At 44.6% G+C, this 20875-nt stretch overlaps 1 protein-coding gene and 1 long non-coding RNA gene across 6 annotated transcripts in view; one reads left to right on the top strand and one right to left on the bottom strand.

Annotated features, from left to right (window-relative positions):
- LOC124278112 overlaps positions 1-20875 on the bottom strand; it is a 228659-nt gene that overhangs the window by 113371 nt on the left and 94413 nt on the right. The window lies entirely within an intron of this gene.
- The window catches only part of LOC124278115, a 133841-nt gene that overhangs the window by 26439 nt on the left and 86527 nt on the right, over positions 1-20875 (top strand). The gene's annotated exons all lie outside the window — the stretch shown is intronic.

Raw genomic sequence — 20875 nt, 5'->3', positions numbered from 1 at the left:
TGATAGAGGAACTGTGGCTGTCTGTAAGGAGACAATTAGAACTGAGTTGCATGCAATGGGTTGGCAGAAAAGTCGAGGAATTCCATCAACGATCATGAAACCTGAACAAATGGAGCGAAGGTTGAACTGGTGCTTACAGCATAGAAATTTTAACTGGGACAATGTGATTTTCTCAGATGAAAGTTCTGTGTGGCTGTTTCCTAATACACTGAAATGCTGGACCAAACAAACTGAAAAACCTTTGTATCAGCGCCCAAAGTACAGTCCGAAATTTAACATGTGGGGTAGCATATCTGTGTTAGGGGCAACGTCCCACTGTGTATTTGAAGGGAATATGAACAGTGAGCGGTACACAGATATTCTCGAGGGACATTTACTTCCATCTGCTCACTTGTTCTATGGAAAGTTTTGAATTTTCCAGCAGGACAACGACCCAAAACATCATTCAAAGCATTCACAGGCCTGGTTTCGGACCCAAAATATGACATTATTAGATTGGCCAAGCTATAGCCCTGACTTAAATCCAATAGAAAATGCTTGGGGACTTGTCAATAAGGACTGACTGACTGACTGACTGAGTTTGGTTTTATGCCACTTTTAGCAATATTCCAGCAACATCACGGCGGGGACACCATGAAAAGGGCTTCACACATTGTGCCCATGTGGGCATTCGAACCCGGGTCTTCGGCGTGACGAGCCAACGCTTTAACCATTAGGCTACCCCACCGCCCCGTCAATAAGGAAAATCTGACAAATATTGCTGAAATGAAAGAAGAGGTGGTCCGATATTTGGACAGCATGGACCACGACTTTCTAACTTCTTTGATCAGTTGTATGTCCCGCCGCATTGAAGCCTGCATTGCTGCCTAGGTGACTTGGCAAAATACTAACTGTTCACCTGTCTTTGAAACTGGAGTTATGTTCTGCTAATATTCACATTTAATACGTGAGTAATGAGTGAAAAAACAAAACAAAATTACAATCTTTAAATTCTCAATAATTTCTGGTTGCACTGTATAAGGAAGCCGTTCAAGACCTGATGGATTGGGTAATAACCAAGGTTGTTCATGAAGTAAAATCCTGTTCCTTAAGAGAGTCGTGAATAGTCTCCACACATGTAGCCGTAGTTGCTGCCTGTTGTCATGACATCAATACGATCTCGGCTGTCTGAGCAGATTGCTCCATGAAGGGACCTGGAGAGTCTTGAACCAAGATCTGGTGGGCCAGGCTGGAGCCACTTGTGTTGGAAGATCTTTGCCATGAATTCCGGAATCATCCTAAATGGATGCAATCATGTTTTCCCATGAAATCGACATGGCGTTCACCATCCAGGCTGATGGTTCTGGTACCAGACTGACATACATGGTAGTTGGTTGTTCAGGCATGTCGCAAAGAGATCTATGATGGGTAACTCCCAAGTTTCTCCGATCAAGTAGAACGCCTCGTTGTGTAGGGTCCATTCTGTGGAAATTACACGATCCTATCTGTACATAGAATCTGCATGAATGTTGACAAGGCCTGGAATATGACGAGCTCTGATGAAGCAGCACTTCATCGAATCCGTTATTGAGAATTGCTGTTGAGTGGTTTGGAGAAGCAGATGAGATCTGATCCCTCCTTGCTTGCTGACATAAGCGACCACTGTGGAGTTGTCCATTGCTAGCATAATACTCTTCCCATATAGAAGCCAAGCTCAGTGGGAGAGAGCCTTAACTATCACTAACATCTCCAAGATGTTGATGTGGAGTGCACTTTCCTCTACTGTCCACTTACCTTGGATCTGATTAATGGTCCATCTGAGCACACCAGCCCGATGTCGAAGCGTCTGCGTATACAGTCAGGTCCTGAGGAGGAGGCCAGAAGGGAAACCCTGATAGAACATTGATGTCCCTTGTCCACCATAATAGTTCCTGCTTGACCTTGTCTGTAAAGGGTATGGGGGTCTCCAGGTTTTAGAGATCTGTGCTGATTTAACCAAATCTGAGACTCCCGTAGATGAATCCTGCCTCGTAAGGTAAAATCCGACAGGAGGTTAGTGATACCAATAGAGACATCCGTGTGCATTTGGGTGTTGGAGGTGCGCTGAGAAGATCGTGGACCCTGCCCTGAATTGCTGTTCAGCATTCTGGTGGAGAATAAATATAGTATATGCTTGAGTCTATTAATCCTAGTAACTAGATCCTGGCCGTTGATGTTAACTCTCACTAGTCTGGATGGATTAATAGTCCCAAATGTGTGAGAACACATGCACTATGAATGTTGTCTGTTTCACTAGTACGGGAGTCAAAACTTGTCTCGACAAATATGGTATAGATAACCATGGATGGCCACTTGTGTACTATGTGGGAAGGCTAATATTAGATTCATGATCATCGTGAACAGCCATAGAGCTAGAGATATGCCTAATGGCAGGATGTGAAATTGGAACCTACAACTGTTGACGGTGAACCGTAGATACCTTGGATGAATTGGGACATGCAGATACGCATCCTTCGGATCCAGGTTTATGAATTTGGTGTTCTGATGAATAAGGGAACGTAGGTTGGATAAGGATTCCATCTTGAACTTGGGAGGCTTCCTGAGATAATTCTTTTTTAGTATCTTCAGGTCTATTCTCATTTTCATCTCTTCTGTGTCCTTCTTCGGAACCAGAAAGACGGGGGAATAGAAGCCCCTTAATAGTTCGATAATAGCCCTCTTCTCCAGCAGTTGCTCTGTGGCTAGATTGGCCACTGATAGACGCTGGCCCTGCAGGAAGAATCTGCACCCCATGGGATGACAAGTCACTGGTGGCAGAGTGTCCCAAGGTAAGATGCCACCACGTTCCACAAAATCTATTTCCTAGTCCATGGGCAAATCCAAGTCGCAAAGAAGAGTCAAACTTGTTAGAAGATCTGAGTCAGTACTTTCTACTTCCCAGTCTGGAGGCATGAAAAGACCTGGCACCTCTGCCCCTCCCTTCCATCCCGAAGGCGGGGGGCAAGAGAAAGTAGCTGAAGAGATGGCATCTCTTCTACCTCTAGTAGTACTTCTACCCCTGTTCCTAGCCAGGAGGGTCGAGGCTAGCTTCTGGTTAAGGTTCCTGGCAGTAATAGCATCCTTGGTTTCAATGACTTGCTGGCACTGCCCGTTGAACATAAAGTCCGAATCTAAGGGTTGCTGAAATAACTGCTCCTTAGTAGCTTCTGGCAATTCCTGACTGCGCCTAACTTGTGTGCCCGAACCATGACAGTTAAACAGCCCAGCGTACTGACTTGATTCTGGGTAGTGTCTGAAACAGCCTGATGAAACACATCAAGGAAGGAATGTGCCAAGGCAGCGTCATGTACCGACATGGCCACAAGTGTATCCTTCTTCACTCCCGAATAGTACTGAAACACGGGTGGTACCAGTGCATGACCTCCTGCAGCGAACCAGTTGATATAAGGCAGGATATCTATAGAAGCACGCACTGCAGAATCGAACTATTTAAGCTCCCTTGAATGATAAGTAATGTAGGAGTCCCTCATAACCCTTGCGTACAATTGAGAGAAGTCCCTGTCCAATTGAGGCTGACGCACAGGAATAGTCCGTTCATGTGGGGCAGGCCTGGGAGTAATCTTGGGTAAGTTAGCCAAGGAAGTAGCCTTCGGCAAGTGGTTATTATAGGAGTCAAATGCCGACTTAACGACTGAAGAATGAGGCATAGACAACTTGGGGGTCCGTTCCTTAGGTAGGCACCTTGAGGAACCAAGCTCAATCGGAACCTCAAACTCCGGTTCAGCCAAAGGAGGAGGTAGTGTGCTGGGATATAATCCGTGGATGAATTTCCCCCTTAAAAACCATCCCAGGGAATAATCCTCGACAGATGAATCCATGGATGGCACCGCTAAAAGTCCTTCCTTCATCACGAACTCCAGGTTCACGTTGTGTCCCTCCGAATCCTAAAAGTCCCAGACCAGTGGGATAATCGGCGGATTGTCCCTGCTAATATGGTCTTGCGGCATCACCCGGACTATCCGTGGTTATGGTAGCTGTCTGCTGGTGACCAGCACCCTTTAAAGGTCACATGCAACCAAAAAATCAAACATAATTAAAACACAATTATCACTTATTCATGACATATAATATACATTGCTGGTTATGAAAAAACATATAAACAAAATTATAAGCGTACAATCGCAAATCAAAAGTGCAATATTGTGTACTTCGGTCTACTTCCCAAGAAACGAAGCAGCCGGGATACCGAACCCAGTCAGAGCGGGTGGGTGTGCACTCAAGTGTAACGGCTGGTTCATTTGCAGATGCCCTCATGGGTCATTGTGTGTGTATATATAGAGATGTTGGGTTTTGTAAATACATGCTCATTTTTTGCGTATAACATTTTGCAATCAACAGACATCATAACATGCCATGTGTTCAAGTATCACACCTGCCTGTCTGTGTAATTACATAATGTGACAGAGACCGAACTCGGGCCATAAATCAATGCATTTTGTTTATGGTGTATAGCCTGATTGGTGTTAAGTTCAAATTGCATGTGGTCAGTGATAGCAGCTGTGTATTGAATATTGTCATTAGCAGACAGGCAGGCAGACACACAGGTGTCAATAAAACAAGACATTGAGTTTAGTCTGTGACAACGACATATCTATATCACAGTTGGAAATTCTGTCAACGCTAAATAATGGCATTGCTTTTAAGTATCGAACTGAGAAAGTGACCCGGTAAGAAGAACGTGTGGTGAAATAAACAAATGAAATTATATAAACAGTTAATTTACTGTCATAACATATAAAAAGCTCGCACCTGTGAGATATCAACAAAACATTAGAAAAATAGCTCACACCAAAGCCTTCACCGAGTATTCACCGGACAACCGCTTCCAAGCTGCGCGAACCTACTTCACTGCGCACGTGCTATAAGCGCAGCCCAGCTGTTGAAACCCGTTTTCCCCAGAAAAGTCGGGGGAAAATTAGTGAAACGTTTGAACTCTGATTTCAGGCGTCTTTTTTCATCGCGTTATTTTTCAACTTTATAAGTTGAATTTGCATTTTTGACGATTTGTTTCGGTAAGTCCATACCGAAAGGTATCAGAATCTGCAAAGTTGTGTTTTACGTTGCATGTGACCTTTAAGCTTGTGCAGCACCAATCCACATGTGTGGGAAAGTGATGACGGCCAAGCGGGCATTTTGTTTGTGGGTTTAACCGCTAATGGTTGGTAATCTGGGTCTGAAGGCATGGCCCGTTTGTCAATTCGTCGACATAGTCCCACATGGAGATCAGGCCCAGTTTCTGACCATGGGTGATACTAGGCTTCCCCGAGCAGAGCACCACAATAACCAACGGGTACTGACTCAAGACTTAGGCCCATACCATTGTCTTTAGAGTCGGACCAGTCAATTTGGTCAGACTGGTCATACTGGTCAATCTGCTTCTGTAAATTTGATAGTATGGCTCCGAAGAGGACGACAGTTTCCTTTTCTTGGACGAAGAACGAGAAGAGTCCATCTCAAGCCATTGTTCCTCTGAGAGTTCTTGAGCAAAAGGTACTGATTTTGAATAGAACAGGGAGGTCCAGTGAGACATGAGGCACAAAGTGAATGGGATCCGAGTTGGCCATGAACTTTTGGCATTACAAACACTAGCTTTGAGACATACTGAGTTTTTGTTTCAACGAACATTCGGCATTGCCATGGACGACTTAATTCATTCACTGGGATGATTCCGACTTGGACCTCGATACTTTACTTGGAAAATTTACAGACTACAACCAGGACACAGAATATAAAACAAAAAAAATTCAAAATTCAAACTACCCCAGTCAGGTAAGGCAGTTTTAATATTACAGTTGCCAATATCCCCAATGTTCACTAAACTATCATCACATAATCTCAAGATTTACTTGCAAGTATTCGTTGGCACTGGCTGGTGTTTCACTAAATGTCGCTATTAGTCTCTGATTCTAATTTCATAATAATTTTATAAAGTTGATAGTCCCAACGAAACATGATTTCACATTATCCAAGAGCGATAATGTTTTTATAATGCCAGTTTGGGGCTAGCAGTGACTATGCTTTGAGCCGGACGGAGACATTTTGTTTGTTTTTTCAAAGGGATGAAAAACATTACCCAATCAATTCTAAAATCTCAGCAAAGTGTCAACTTTAACTTGGCAGGAAACTGCAACCAATAACATAAAACACAACATCACACTTTCTAAAAAATTAAACATATAATACAACTTTATGGATGACAACTTCTTATTTATTGCATAGAGCGACGTTTTTCGATGTAGATTCTTACATCGTTATCAAGCTAAAAGTGAATACAACCAGATGTAGAGGGGTATATATACACAGAATGTTTTGACAACAGCAGATTAACATTAACAACAACATGTAATTGAATAACAACTGGTACATAATTATGAGAGGCCAGTGGGAGACTAAGAACAACAAATGAGACTGGGAACGAAGCCAATAAACAAGGGGTATAAGTTGTAATAACAAGCTGATTGGATGCTTTATAGAGTCTATAGTTTGATTAGTTCTTCATAGGCCGATGGTATGTAGTATCCTTGGTCTCTGTTGATCAAAGGTTTGTGGTGGCGGATTTCGATGGCTTCAAAGAGTTTTCTTTTTTGTGAAGTCCTGATTCTTGGTTGATAGGATTTCAAATTTGTCAAACTTGATTTGATGGGTAGGGAATTTCTGTTGGTGATCGGAGAGGGCTGATTTGCTGTCTGAGTTTGCTGTAGAGGTTTTATGTTCTTTAATGCGGATATCAACGAGTTTCATCCAATATACGAGTCACCACATTCACAATTAATCTTGTAGATCACTCCTTTGGGGGGCTGCTTTTTGGAGGGTAGGTTGCGGCCATTGGCTTGGAGGATGGTCCTGAGGGTTGCAGAGCCAGTGAAGATGGTGTTGATGCCTGCTTGATGCTTGGGTAGGGTGATTCTGATGGGTGCGGATTCAGGCTTGGTCAGTTTGGGTTTGTCTTGGAGGATGGTGGAGATGGTCCTCTTGACTGAGTTGGTGGGATACTGGTTGAGGCTTGTGAAGACATGTTGCAAATATTCTGGGGTATCTGTGGGTTCATCTCTTAAACTGAAAAAAAGGAGATTCACAATATTACTATTAAAGAAAAAATAATAGGAAGTGTTCTAAATACTTGTTAAAATTATGCAATAGTTGGTTGCCAATGCTCTTTCAAACAAGGTCTATTTACTTACTCAATATGCAAATATTGTACTTAATAGTAGGCTCTTCGAGTGCCGATGAAAACTTTCTTTTTCCTGAGCATCTACAAAACAAATGATAATTTTATGATATAAATATAATATTGAATAATGACTTCATTTTTCATTTTTATTGTTGCATAGAGACAGGCTGTTGGTACTGTCTAAGCCCAGGTAAACTCATAATCAAACTTCATAAGGAAGAATAATGATAACAACAGAAAAATATATTAATTGTAGTCATGATAAATAAGGACCTTTTCTACAAACATAATCATCACAATGAACAATAATAGAAATATGTACATGTCTTTTCAACCGATTAGGTGAATGAGACTTTTGTAGACTGATTTAAATATATATTCGGGGTCATTATACAAAATGAATGTTATGTCATCTGCTACAAAGTAATTGAAATGTTCTGTATACGATGCAAATATGGGTTTACGCCAAAAATCATAAAAAATAAAATACCAGTTGTAACCATATAAATTTGGTACCAAGCAATAAAGGGAAATCGCTGTGAATGTTCACATATTATTTAAAAAATCCCAGTAATACACTTTTCTTGTGAAAGCTTGCGAAAATCAAGTGTTGTGGAGTAAATATTTCGGAATACATCATATTTCGTCACATTGCAGGAGTCAAAATAAGGAATTACGCGACTGCCACAGACTTATAAATGCCACTAACCAATCTTACTCTTATCTGCTTCTATTACACCCTGGTAACTAAGGATTTGGATTGAGAATTAGTAGCCGTTATTGAAAATCAAAATCAGGACTTTTGCCAATTTTACACCTCCGCCATTGTTCTCACAGAACAACAAGCACACATGACAGTATTCATCAAAGACAAAGACAAATATATGCTTTAGCACCCCCTAATAAACCTCAAATGCACTGTTGCAAATAATATTAAGTATATACATGAGAATAAATGAAAAAAAATTTAATCTTACCTTTGCAATGAAAATACGCGAAATCGATGACTGAAGTGAACACAAGTTTTTGCCAGCTTCCGGATAGGCTGCGCACTACAAGCCATAGAGCTGATGGATTTGCGCATTGGCTAGAGGGACTCTATAATATGGTCACTGCTATGACTTAGTTAAAATTGTCATTTCCATTTCTGTATGTCTCAGTGGTACCCACAGGATAAAGGCAACCATAATCCAGAGGGAACGTTTACAACATAATTTTCGATTTTCAGAACTTCAGATCTAAGAACATCCTGAGGTATATTGAATCTACTGGACAGTAGAACCCTTGTCCAAGATCCGAAGAGTCCAGCATGATGACAGTCTTCTTGTCTAAGAGCTTGTCTATAGCTGTCTTCACAACTGAAAGCTTGGGTTCCCAGAGCTGACACCGATGTCCTAATGGGAGTGTCATCAAGGGTTGACTCTACTGCTAGAATTGATCTTGTTATCTCTGCATGGGTGTCCCATTACAAAATCAGTAGGCCTCCTACAGTCCATGCGGTCTGTCATGTGGAACTCCTGACTTAGCCTAGTTCCAGCCAAGCTCTCTTCTGCGGAAGAGATACGTTTTGCTCTCTTGAGATGGTGCTGAGATCCAATATGCTAGTCTTTTGGTGAGATTGCCAAATATGGCTTCAAAGCTGCAGATAAAGCTTCCTCCGGGCCTCAAGAGTAGAAGGATGGGGCATTTTGCAGTAATGGCTTGATTGCTCTGCTCTGTTGTTTTTATCAGTTCATTGTATACAGAAGGGATGAGATATCCTTTATCTCTGTTGATTGAGGGCTTGTGTCTGCAGATTAGAACTGCCTCTGCCAGTTTTCCTTTGGTGAAGTCCTTGAGGTTTTTGGTTAATGTTTCATACCTACATGTTGTTATTACTTAATCCCAGTCAGGGGCGTAGCTTCCATTAAGAAAATAAGCCACGGCGTACACATGATTGTTGCTAAAAAGGTTTGGCAAGCCGTCAATACTATCTAAATATAAAGCTTGGCAACCCATCGGGCTTACACGAAAATATTGGCTGGCTACGCGCCTGCCTGTTGATATATATATAAGTCTTCTCTGTGCTGTAGTACTTCATTCTTGCTTGACAATGGTATAAGAACCTTACATGAAACAATATCAACACACAAACTTTTCTTTTTTTCTTTTTTATTTTATTCATCATTTTTGTAGGTACAAAAACATGACATCAAATCACAACCAAATATAAACCATGCGTTTGTATACAGAGTTTGGCGGTATCTCACATTGACAAGCATGTCACAGCAAATCACATTGTAGGAAAAAGGATCAGTTGTACATTAGTATCAATCAAACAGTTGATGGCAATCAGACCAGAATCCACCAAATTTGGTAAAGTTACAAGAAGAGATGGCATGTGTTCTCTCGATATTGTAAATTGTATTTATTTCCTTTCTTATCATATCAAAACTTGGTGTACAAGTATATATTCGTATTTTAAAAAGTGTAAATATGACAACTGTTATCAGGAGATTAAGGGTATCGCTCCTTTTATCAGAGAATCCAAATATGATTTTCATCTTATCGATATTCAATGTGATATCTGTTTTTGTTTTTATCCAATTGGAAAATTGGTCCATATGTTTTTACATTTTGGACAGTCATAAAAGAGATGAATTCCGCTTTTTGGTGCATTTTTACAATATGGGCATAACTTACTTTCTACATATCCCATCTTAAACAAAAATAGTTTTGTTGGTAAGATTCTATGCACTAAAGAATATTGGAACCATCTAAAGTCTGAATTTATGTGAGCTCGAAATATATTCTTTTGATAGGATTTCCATTCTTTTTCACTTATATCTGTTTCAAGTTCATCTTCCCATTTCTTTTTATATTTATATATAGCAGAGTCTAAAAATGGAATAAATACTAGTATATCGTAATATATCTTACAACATTTCTTATTTCTAAAGATGTCTTGAATGTGATAAGGAATGAATGGTAATTCAAGTTTTTCAATTTACCTTCAAATGTAGGGTGAGTGAGTGAGTGAGTGAGTATGGTTTTATATGGTTTTACGCCGGTTTAAGCAATATTCCATCCAGCAATATCATGTCTGGGCACATCAGAAATGGGGTCACACATTGTACCCACATGGGGAATCGAACCTGGGTCTTTGGCATGACGAACGAATCAAAGTGAAGGAAGATAACAACAACAACAAAAACCAACAAATAATAACAATACTGATAATAGCAAAAGAATATATCCCCAGTGAATGTTTAAGTATGAAAGGGCAAGTAGTAGTAGAAGGGGGGTTTTGCCGCACATGAGGCTGAGAGGCTCATTTGTGGGAATTAAGCGTCCCAGCCCCCCTTAAAAACGGCAATGATTTATCGAGAGGCCTCCAGCCTAGACCCAAAGTTCCGAGCATTGAAGTATCAGCTGGCTTGCCAGTGTGATGGTCAGAGCGTTGGACTCGTGATCCAGTGTTTGCAGTTCGAGTCGGGATATCGGCAGAAACTTTTGCAAGTCGAGTCAGCGCTGAGTTGGTGCAGAGGTTTGCACCGAAGTGACCGCTGTCAGGGTTCACAAAAGGTCACGCCAGCACTGGGTTGGTGTCGAGGTTTGACCGCTCATATGAGCGGTGAGGGTTCAAGGTCTCGGGTCAGGACCGTCGTTGCTAAGCCGAGCTTAGCAACGCCTTCTAGACCTGACGTCAGAGTATTTCTCTGGCTGTGGCCTGCCACGTGGGTATTGAATACAAAGCAAGGTACACAGCCGTATTAGGGTTGCTGGCTGGTTGTAGCGAAAAGGATGTTTGAAACCAGACGCTGAAAACATTTTTAGAAGCCACAATCAACTCGTCTTCGCTGATGTCAGCCGTTTTCCGAGTCTTGGTTCGCGATTTCCGACATCACCACACGAAACTCTTCCTCAGAGATTTTGCTATCAGTGATCGCGGTGGAAATATGATCGTCGATCGTTTTTAACTTGGCTTCGGCCAGAACCCTGATCTCGTCATGCTTCAGTGCTTTCCGTTGCAGACGACGTGAAATGAATTTAAGTGCTACTCCCGCTAGCCCCGATACCCTGGCGGTAATTTCTAACCCAAGGACGACGGGTGCGGCCACGATGGTGGATAATAAGCCGACGCCTGCCATGCCTACTCCCATGCTAGCTGCCACGAGAGATGTGTCCACGCCATCGATGGCATTGACGGCTCGGATGGTATTTTTTGTGCAATCTTAGCCGCGCGTCATGTTCTCATTCCAATTGGCGTTTGATTTCACCGATCTGTCACAAATGAAATCCATCCACGGCTTTGAGCGTTTGAGCCACTTCGTCCTCGGCCAGATACAATACCATCTTGAGTATATTACAAGTTTAGGAAATAAGCTTCAATTGATCTGCCGTCAATATTTGATGAATGTACTTTAAGCTGATGAGGTGCATGTGCTCAGAGGCTTGTGGTGGAGGCTCTTCGTGGTTGTATATAAATATGACAACGTTTATAATGATGGCGATCATACCAGCATATTTTTAACCCATTTAGAATTGGTACATCTTTTGCGGGGTCATCTCTTAGATAAACTTCAATAATAACTGTAGAACCTTGTATCGCTCTGATCCATGCTTCTGGGATTACACAATTATGATTTTTTTTCAATCGCATCAGTTTATATTCGGGTTCCGGACGGGTGATAAACATATTACCCGTTTGATCTGATAACGTTGATACGTACACCGTCTTTTTGTTGAATGGACTAAAACCATCCAGTAGAGCCCCATTATTTTTTTTCAGTTCGATGACATCACCATCCTGATCCATGACGAGATAGGGGTAGGTCAGGATGATATTGATGATCCAGTTCAATTCGACGATGACTTCTCGTCGTTGGTACACTTTGTTTTGTAAGTGCGATATGTACAAGGCGTCTTCCGTCCCGGGTTCGTCTCCCGAGATCGGATAATGCATGGTGAAACTTTGATTCGGGGTTGACACATCGCCCATGGTTATGCTTGTATTATGGAAGAGTCTTCAATTGATTCTCCGACAATTTCTCGTGTGTAAACTTTAAGCTGATGAGATGGATTTTTGGAGGTAGAAAAATCTTCATGAGCACGATTTTAATTGTTAATTGTAACTCCTTCGAGACTCGCATAAGCGTTGACGTTTTTCTGTATGTAAATCGAGCAAACGTGATTTTGATGTTGTCTAAGCCAACGGAGGTTTAGTCCCGTTATAATTTCAACATCTCGGTCGGGTGATGCCTCCCCGAGAAAGACATTGATATAAAGCGTAGAATTGTTTGGAATACCTTGTGTGAAATCGAACGTGTCTTCGAATTCAAGCACCAACTGTTAGCTCGTATTTCAACTATCCGGTCGACTCGCTACCAAATGACCCGCTTTATTCGGGATGAGGCTCATGATCACACTCCTTCGTTGCGAGGGGACGTAAGCTGCGATGAGAATCCCTTTATTGAGGACTTTCATTAAATAATGATCCCTCGACTCCACAAACACGTAGGGAGAAACGAGGGTGATATCGAGTAGCCAGTCGATTTGGGAGGAGATCAACGTCCATTGGTTATCATCGGTTAGGACGAACTGGTACAATGTGTTTTTTAAGAGACCTCGAAATCGCCTAGATTGCCCTCGAATGCCGGGACCATCATCCATTTGTTATTGTCGTTGAGGACGAGATTGTACTGGGTGTTTTTCCTGAGCCCTCTGCTTACGACATCGTCTAAATCTCCTAGGTTACCACCACCACCGCGGACTTCCACTCGCTTGTAACTGTTGTTTCTTAATTCTAAACAGTACATTTTGCCTTCTTCCCCGGGGTCGTCGAAGCCGCGCGTGTCCCCGCGTGCGAGGTCGTAGATCTCTGCGGTAGGGCATTTTCTAATTCGCATGATCGTACGGGACCCGAAGCTTGAGTCATCATTGTTTAATGTTGAGTGTGGCGCTTAGATAGCCGATATGTATGGGTTTATGTCTTATATCTAAAACGGATAGTTTGAGTTCCGTGATGTTTCCGGGCTTTAACTTTCTGTACTGTAAGGTCGAAAACGATTCCGTTCTGCCGTCGTTGCACTTTTCAGTTTTCACCGGCATGGATCTCAGCAGCGTGGAAGGACGGTCGCCTTGAATGTTGTCTGTCGTCCTTACCCGATCGAGATGAACGAACACCTCGTGGTCTACCGGTAATTTCGAACCCATGACGGTGTCTCGGGGTTGTACGTTGTTCGACGGAAACCCGAGCATTCTCGACAAGGACCTACCGAATCGGATGGGTTTTTCCCCATTCGTGAACGTCAGCGTATCATTCGACTCGTTGAGTTTGAGGCTGGCTCCCATGGGTTTGAATATTTCGTCGTTGAGCATGCACACGCTGTAATAACCATCAGACAACTCATGGCAATTGCCATTGATGAATAGTTTGTTGTTCCCTTGACGTTGACTGATGTTCGTCTATTGCGGGTAGTAGGTGAGATCGCGACTTTGAGGTCCCCCGACGTGTTATCGATCACATGCAGCAGTAAAAGGGGCTTGCCGTTCGTGATTCCCGGGAGCGTGACGTACATGTTACACATATACAAGACACTGTGTTATAATTTCAATATGGCTACACCCAAGTACCAGCCGGGAGTGATTTAAGTGCTAGCGATCTCACGCACATGAAAATCGTTGTGGATGCAAAAGAGGGTTCCCACTTTTGAGCTCGATTTGTCGATGTATTTGAAAAGTATAGGCTTTCGGCCACTAACGTCAAGGCAGCCCACACATGGTTTCACAACCCAATGCAATTCTGGCAGAATCAATTCAATTTCGCCGTCTGGTGGGTTCTATTTCCACGGGCTTACGAACGGATTTGCGACGATTTCGAACTCGATCCAAACACAGATTGGCGTTTGCCAGGCGTGAATCACGGCTTGGGTATTCCTATCGTTCACAACATGCCCCTCGTAGAAGCCAGCAAGAGGTTGAAAGAATGGGTTGGTAAACGTATGCGAATGCTTACGTCACGAGTAACGAGGGTAGAGATGATCTCATGGCTTTTGATGACAGCAAGGATTATCACGTTTGGAGGTTTGAGCTGGGACCTGCAGACGATTGGAAACAATTATCCTGGACACGTCGAAAGGGTTCACTCGCGCAGGAACCTTACGGTTGAACGATTCGATTCGAACGTACGTGTGGGCGCTGCTGGCCGTGCAGTCGCAAACGTGTTCCGGCATCGTGGGTCAAGGGACCAGTTAGTGTTGAACATCGAGGACGCCATCGCCAGACCGGTGGATTTACCGAGTGCCATCCGGCGTTACCAGGACATGTTGGAATACGCCCGGTCGAAAGTCGACTAAGTGTTTGGCGTGGGACTGTACATGGCTCCGAGCGACATGCGGCTGAGGATCCACAAAGTGGTGGGCTACAACAACGAAATCATCATCGTGACCGCCAATCAAAAGTTGGGCATCAATCCTGATGTAAACGCGAGTCGAGTCCCACCACCCACGCATACCGGCGAAACAGGGATCGTGATGCCGCCACCAGCACCAGAGCCCAGCGTTCAACCATCACCACCATGCCTATCACCACGCGAGGAGGTCGAACATCAGCAAAACCTCGATCGCAAAACGGCGCTTGTGGTCGGCAGGATCGCGGTCTGGGTGTGCCTCATTTGGTTAAAAATTCTTTAGCGGTGACGTACACAAGGCTGGCCATGCCGATGACGACCGCCCACAGGTTCTGGCCAAGCCACATGACCGTTTTTGACAAGAAGCCCAGCAACCAGGACACGATGATGCCCAAGATGCCTGGCAGGGCTTCCGTGGCTTTGCCGGCCAGTCTCGCCAGGGCTTCCCCGAGCAATTGCAACTGTTTTTTTATCCAGTCTCTGACATCGCCACCTTTTTTGGGTGGTGGTGGTGGTGTCGGTGTTGTACCGCCCGTCAGCGCTAAGATCGATACGATGAAGCCCAAAGTCGTCAGAACGCTGGCGATGGTGATCCCTTGTTCCCTGAACAACGTTTGGATCCTGTCGGTCAATGTGGTGTCCTCGTTCAACACTTGGTCGATGGTTTTGCGCACACGGCTGATCTGGGATTGAAGCTCGTCTCTGAAGAAGGACGCCACTTCCAATCTGGTCGATCTTCCCCATTCCAAGTTGCGCAATCTTTCCGCGATCCGACGTCGGCTGAACTCCGCTTCGTCAAGTTTGTTTTTTTCACGAGCGATATGCTCATCAAACGCGTCCAGTTTGGCTATGTTGTCCACGAGCGACCGCAGATGGTTTGCATGGCCTTGTCCAGCCCTCGCAGTTCCCGAAAGGTAAATTCGAACCCAGGCAAGCTTTTATTCCGGTACGTGACCAATAGTTTTTCGACGTCATTCAATGCGTCTTGAGCACGTTGTGGTACGTCTCTCAAATCATCTCAACCGACTGCACCCGCCAAGGCATCGAGCTCTGCATTCGCTTCTTGTAAAGCTTTGTCGAACTTCCCGCTTATTTTTTGTTGATAGCTGGTTATATTTAATTTGTCGTGGATAAAGTCGGCACTCTGGCGACTGGCCAGTGTGGACAAAGCGAGAGGTTTGCTCATACGGGAGTGCATGAGATCGATGCCCGGAGCATCCTTCACTCGCAGTATCCCTTTATGATCGAGTTCGTACTTGGACCTGCTCCGTATCGTTGTCAATACATGCTTCTGGGAAAAGCCGAGACTTGCTGGAAGAAATGCAGGACCGAGGAGTACTGTGGCATACACATGATGTCCATCCGAAAAGGTTTCGTGAATTACACATGCTCGGCATGTGGTATCGGAGTGAAATGCCATTATGGTTTATGTAAAACCCACAGAGCAGACGTGGTCCGAAACCAACTGATTTATAAGAAGAAAAAAGATTATCTCAACAAACGTAACAAACACCTCAGAATAGAAATATAAAAAAAATATTTTATGTGCGCTTCATTTTCAAAAGAGAAGGCTGATGGAGTTTTCTCCCTTTGAAAAAACAACCAATTAGACATTTGACTTTGTATGTGGATATAGCAATCAATTAGACATTTGACTTTGCATGTGGATATAGCAATCAATTAGACATTTGACTTTGTATGTGGATATAGCAATCAATTAGACATTTGACTTTGTATGTGGATATAGCAATCAATTAGACATTTGACTTTGCATGTGGATATAGCAATCATGACGACCGTCGGCGTACTCAAGGCTCTCGCTAAAAGTCGTGGATTGGTGGGTTATTCTCACATGAGGAAACCCCAACTGCTCACCTTGCTCGACATGAAATATGTCAAGTCCCCTATCGTGCGAAAACTCCGAGCTAGAGAACGGGGATTGAAGGGTTATTCTCGCATGAGGAAAGCCCAACTGCTCACCTTGTTGGAAGACACTGAGCCGGCTGAGTTGAGATTCGTGCCGACTGACCATGACTTGGGTAAGTATCTGGGAAGCTGGAAAATGACCGTACAGTCTAACATGGACGTCAACAGCGTCAAACCTCTGATCGCCAACGAAGTCGAAGAAGAGTTGGATGATTGAAAAAGTATCAAATACCAGTTGACCATCCACATGTCGCTCAACAAACAGCAGACAGATGTCAGTACCGAGTCCATCGAGTCGTACTTTAATCTGACTCGATCCCTTCGACCCTCCAAAATCGTTGGAATGGTGGATGCACAGGGACTCCGGGTGGATGGTGGGAAGTATCAACACCATCTATTTGGACATAGCGAACTACCTACCGTTCAGAGGCATATCGTACCTAGACTTGCCTCCGCATTACAAGAATGAAAAAGCCATCGCGAACGTTAAAAACAGCGACGATCCCTGCTTAAGATGGGCGCTGAGATCTGCCTTATTCCCCGCCGATTCTAAAGTGGTGAACAGACCTTTGAGCTATCCCGCAGACGATGGGCTGAACTTGGATGGTATAGACGCACCCACACCCATCTCTCAAATGACGAAGGTCGAAAAACAAAACCATTTAGCCATCAACGTCTTTGGCCACGAAGGAAATACGACGATCGTGCACCGAATCAGCTCCAGGCCCGATGATGTGCGCAGAATCAATTTATTTCTCGTCGAAAAAGGCGACTGTTGTACGATCAATCGAACCACAAGGAAAAGAAACATTTTTAGGAAGGATGCCTGCACGGGTACAGTCGAGAAGACCTGCTGGAAGCGCACTGGGAGGATTGCTGAGGTGTTGGAGAGACGGCTGTCCGAATCGACATGCCTCGAGAACATCAAAACATCTTAATGTTCATAAATCGTAACATCAAATGCCCGTGCCTTACGTCATTTACGCCGACTTCGAAGCGCTCATCAAACGGGTCGACGCGACACATTGCCACCCGACATGAATCGCGGTTTTCGCGTTACAAAACACAAGAACATCAAACCTGTGGGTTCGGTGCGTGGTGGATTCGATGTGACGAAGCTGACGAGCGTTCCGTGATCAACCGAGGTCCGGACGTGGCTGAAACGTTTCTCACGTTCTTACAACGCGAAGAGAGAAACATCAGGGAAGCTTTGTCGGACCCTGCCCTCATGGATATGACGCCAGAGGATAAATTCGCTCAAGAAAAGTCTCAGCGTTGCTACGTGTGTGACCAACCCCTGAACGGGGTTGTCGTGAGAGATCATTGCCACATCACCGGTCGATACCGAGGTGCCGCCCATAACGCGTGCAACCTCCAGCTTAGAATCGATACCCAAACCCTCCCCATCCCCGTGGTTTTTGAGAGGGTACGATGCTCACTTCATCATGCAAGCCATCTCGCACATTGAGGGCAATATCAAATGCATCCCCAAGAACATGGAAAATTACATTTCGTTCTCACTCAACCATCTGAGATTTATCGATAGTGCTCAGTTTCTCCTGTCATTGCTCGATAGTTTGGTCAAAGCCAACGATACCTTCGCCATTACCGATCGATACACCGATGCGGCGACTTGACCTCTGCTGCTACAGAAAGGCGTGTACCCGTACGAGTACATGGACGACTGGCCCAAGTTCGACGAGCCACGATTACCCCCCATCGACCGCTTTAACAGCGGCTTAACCGACTCCACCATCTCCAAGGACAATTATGACCATGCCCAGAATGTGTGGGAGAAACTCGTTTGCAAGAATCTGGTCGATTATCACGACCTCTACTTGAAAACGTATGTCCTGCTGCTGGCCGACTTGTTGGAGATGTTCAGAACGACGTGTTTGAAACAGTATCAACTCGACCCTGCCTGGCACTACACCAGCCCTGGTCTCTCGTGGGATGCGCTGCTGAAGAAAACCAGAGTTAAACTTGAATTGCTCATGGATTATGACATGCACCTGTTCGTTGAGAAAGGGATGCGTGGTGGGATTTCCATGGTCTCCAAACGGTACGAGAAAGCCAACAACCAATACGTGGAAAGCTACGACTCGAGCAAGCCCACCAACCACCTCTTGTATGCCAACAACCTGTACGGCTGGGCCATGAGTCAGTCTCAATCCACCGGGGGGTTCGAATGGTTGGACAACGACGAGATCGATGAGCAATGCGCCGGGTTCGAACAAAGGCTACATCCTCGAAGTGGACTTGGACTATCCCGTGGAACTCCTAGCTGCTCACAATAGCTATCCGCTGGCTCCCGAACGGTTGGCGGTGAACCGAGACTGGATGTCGGACTACCAACTAACGTTGCTTGGGAAAAATAAGCTGGCCAACGTGGAAAAACGCGTTCTGAACTTGATGCACAATACCAAGTACGTGGTGCACTATCGGAATCAGCACTGTCACTGGGCATGAAGCTGATCAAAATACATCGGGTGCTGCAATTAGATCAAAGTCCCTGGATGGAACCTTACATTCAGGTTGAACACTGAGCTGCGAAAACAGGCCACCAGCAACTTCGAGAAAAACCTCTACAAACTCATGAACAATTCGGTGTTCGGTAAAACCATGGAAAACTTGAGAAAACGCGTCAACGTAAAACTCGTGCGATCTCACGAGGAAGAAAACTCAGGTAACTCATAGCCAGCCCGACCTTACACCGAAGCAAGCTATTCGATAACGACTTGGCAGCGCTGCACATGAACAAAAGCCACATCAAGCTCAACCAACCCGTCTATGTGGGGATGAGCATCCTCGACCTGTCCAAACATTTGGTGTACGACTTTTATTACAACCAACTCAAACAACAGTACGGCGATCGGTGCAACCTGCTGTACACCGACACCGATACCTTCTTGTTGAATATACGCACCAAGGACGTGTACGAGGACATGGCGAAACACCTGCACCTGTACGACACCAGCGATTACCCCCCAGACCACGCCCTACACAGCACGACCAATACAAAGGTCCTTGGCAAGATGGACGAATGCGCCGGCACACCCATCGCCGAGTACGTCAGGTTGAGACCTAAAATGTATTCCATTCAAAAAGCCAATCACGACGAAATCTGAAAGGCGAAAGGGGTGAAGAAATACGTGGTGAAACGACACATCCAACACACCCTCTTCAAACAGGCTCTCTTTGATAAAAGCACGTTCAAACACCCCATGAACGCGTTGAGAAGCGACAAACACAACATCTACGGCATCACTCTCAACAAGACCTCACTGTCGCCCATGGATACCAAATGATGGATTGCGAACAATGGCATCCACACTTATAGCTATGGATACCAACAGTAGGCCTCGGTGCGTTGGGAGTTTCCATCCCGAAGCTAGCCAAAGCCGCTCGCATCTCCGAGGATACCGCCAAAGCTTGGCTTAAAAAACAAGCCATCTGGCAAGTGTACCTGCTGGCTCCCAGATACATCCCGAGAAGAAAGTTTGATATTTCCATACCTTATCGTACCCATCAAGCCGACCTCCTGTTTCTCCCGCACGACAGGGTGAGAAACAAAACGTACAAGTACGCCCTGACTGTTGTGGACGTTGCAAGTCACTACAAGGAAGTGGAACCGTTAACAACCAAAGATTCGAGTCAAGTCGCTAAGGCCTTAGAACGTATCTACAAACGCAGTCGCTTGACCTGGCCGACCGAATTACAAGTGGATCCCGGACGCGAGTTCATGGGAGCCGTGTCACAGCTGTTATCGAAGCATAAAGTCCAGCTTAGACGAAGCATGGCCGGAGCTCACTGAAGCCAAGCCATCATCGAAAGATTCAACAGGACTTTAGCCAAGCCTTTTTTCGGACATCAGTATGCTCAAGAGATGGTCAACTCAGAAAAACGATCGACGGAATGGGTCGCACGCTTACCGTGAGTGGTGTAAGCGATCAACAACAAAGTCACTCAACTCCTCGATAAAAGACCCATTGAAGCCATTTGAACGGAAAATCTGTGACGACCAAATCGGCTGCGCCATCACGTCACGGCCAAGAGAAAAAAATACCAGACCGGATCGTCGTGAGGTATCTGTACCAGCCCGGTGAACTTCGAAGGAGGCGACAAACGTCATGCCACAGACCCCGTATGGTCCATGAAAACGTACCGAATCGACGAAGTGGACATCAAAGACGACGAATCTTAATTAGACGGACCAGGTAGGGGATTCGTCCGAGAGGAATTGATGATCGTCCCTCACGACACAGTGTTGCCCCCTTCTTATTAAAGATTCGTCTAAGTATCTCATTATCAACATGTGGAGATTGATCGAGAAACGGTTGTTCAGACGC

The sequence above is a fragment of the Haliotis rubra genome, unplaced genomic scaffold (genome assembly GCF_003918875.1).
Source record: "Haliotis rubra isolate DU_JTF1 unplaced genomic scaffold, ASM391887v1 Scf231, whole genome shotgun sequence".
Classification (NCBI taxonomy): Eukaryota; Metazoa; Mollusca; class Gastropoda; order Lepetellida; family Haliotidae; genus Haliotis; species Haliotis rubra.
The sequence above is the reverse complement of the archived record's forward strand: the minus strand, read 5'-3'. Positions and strand labels throughout refer to the sequence as shown.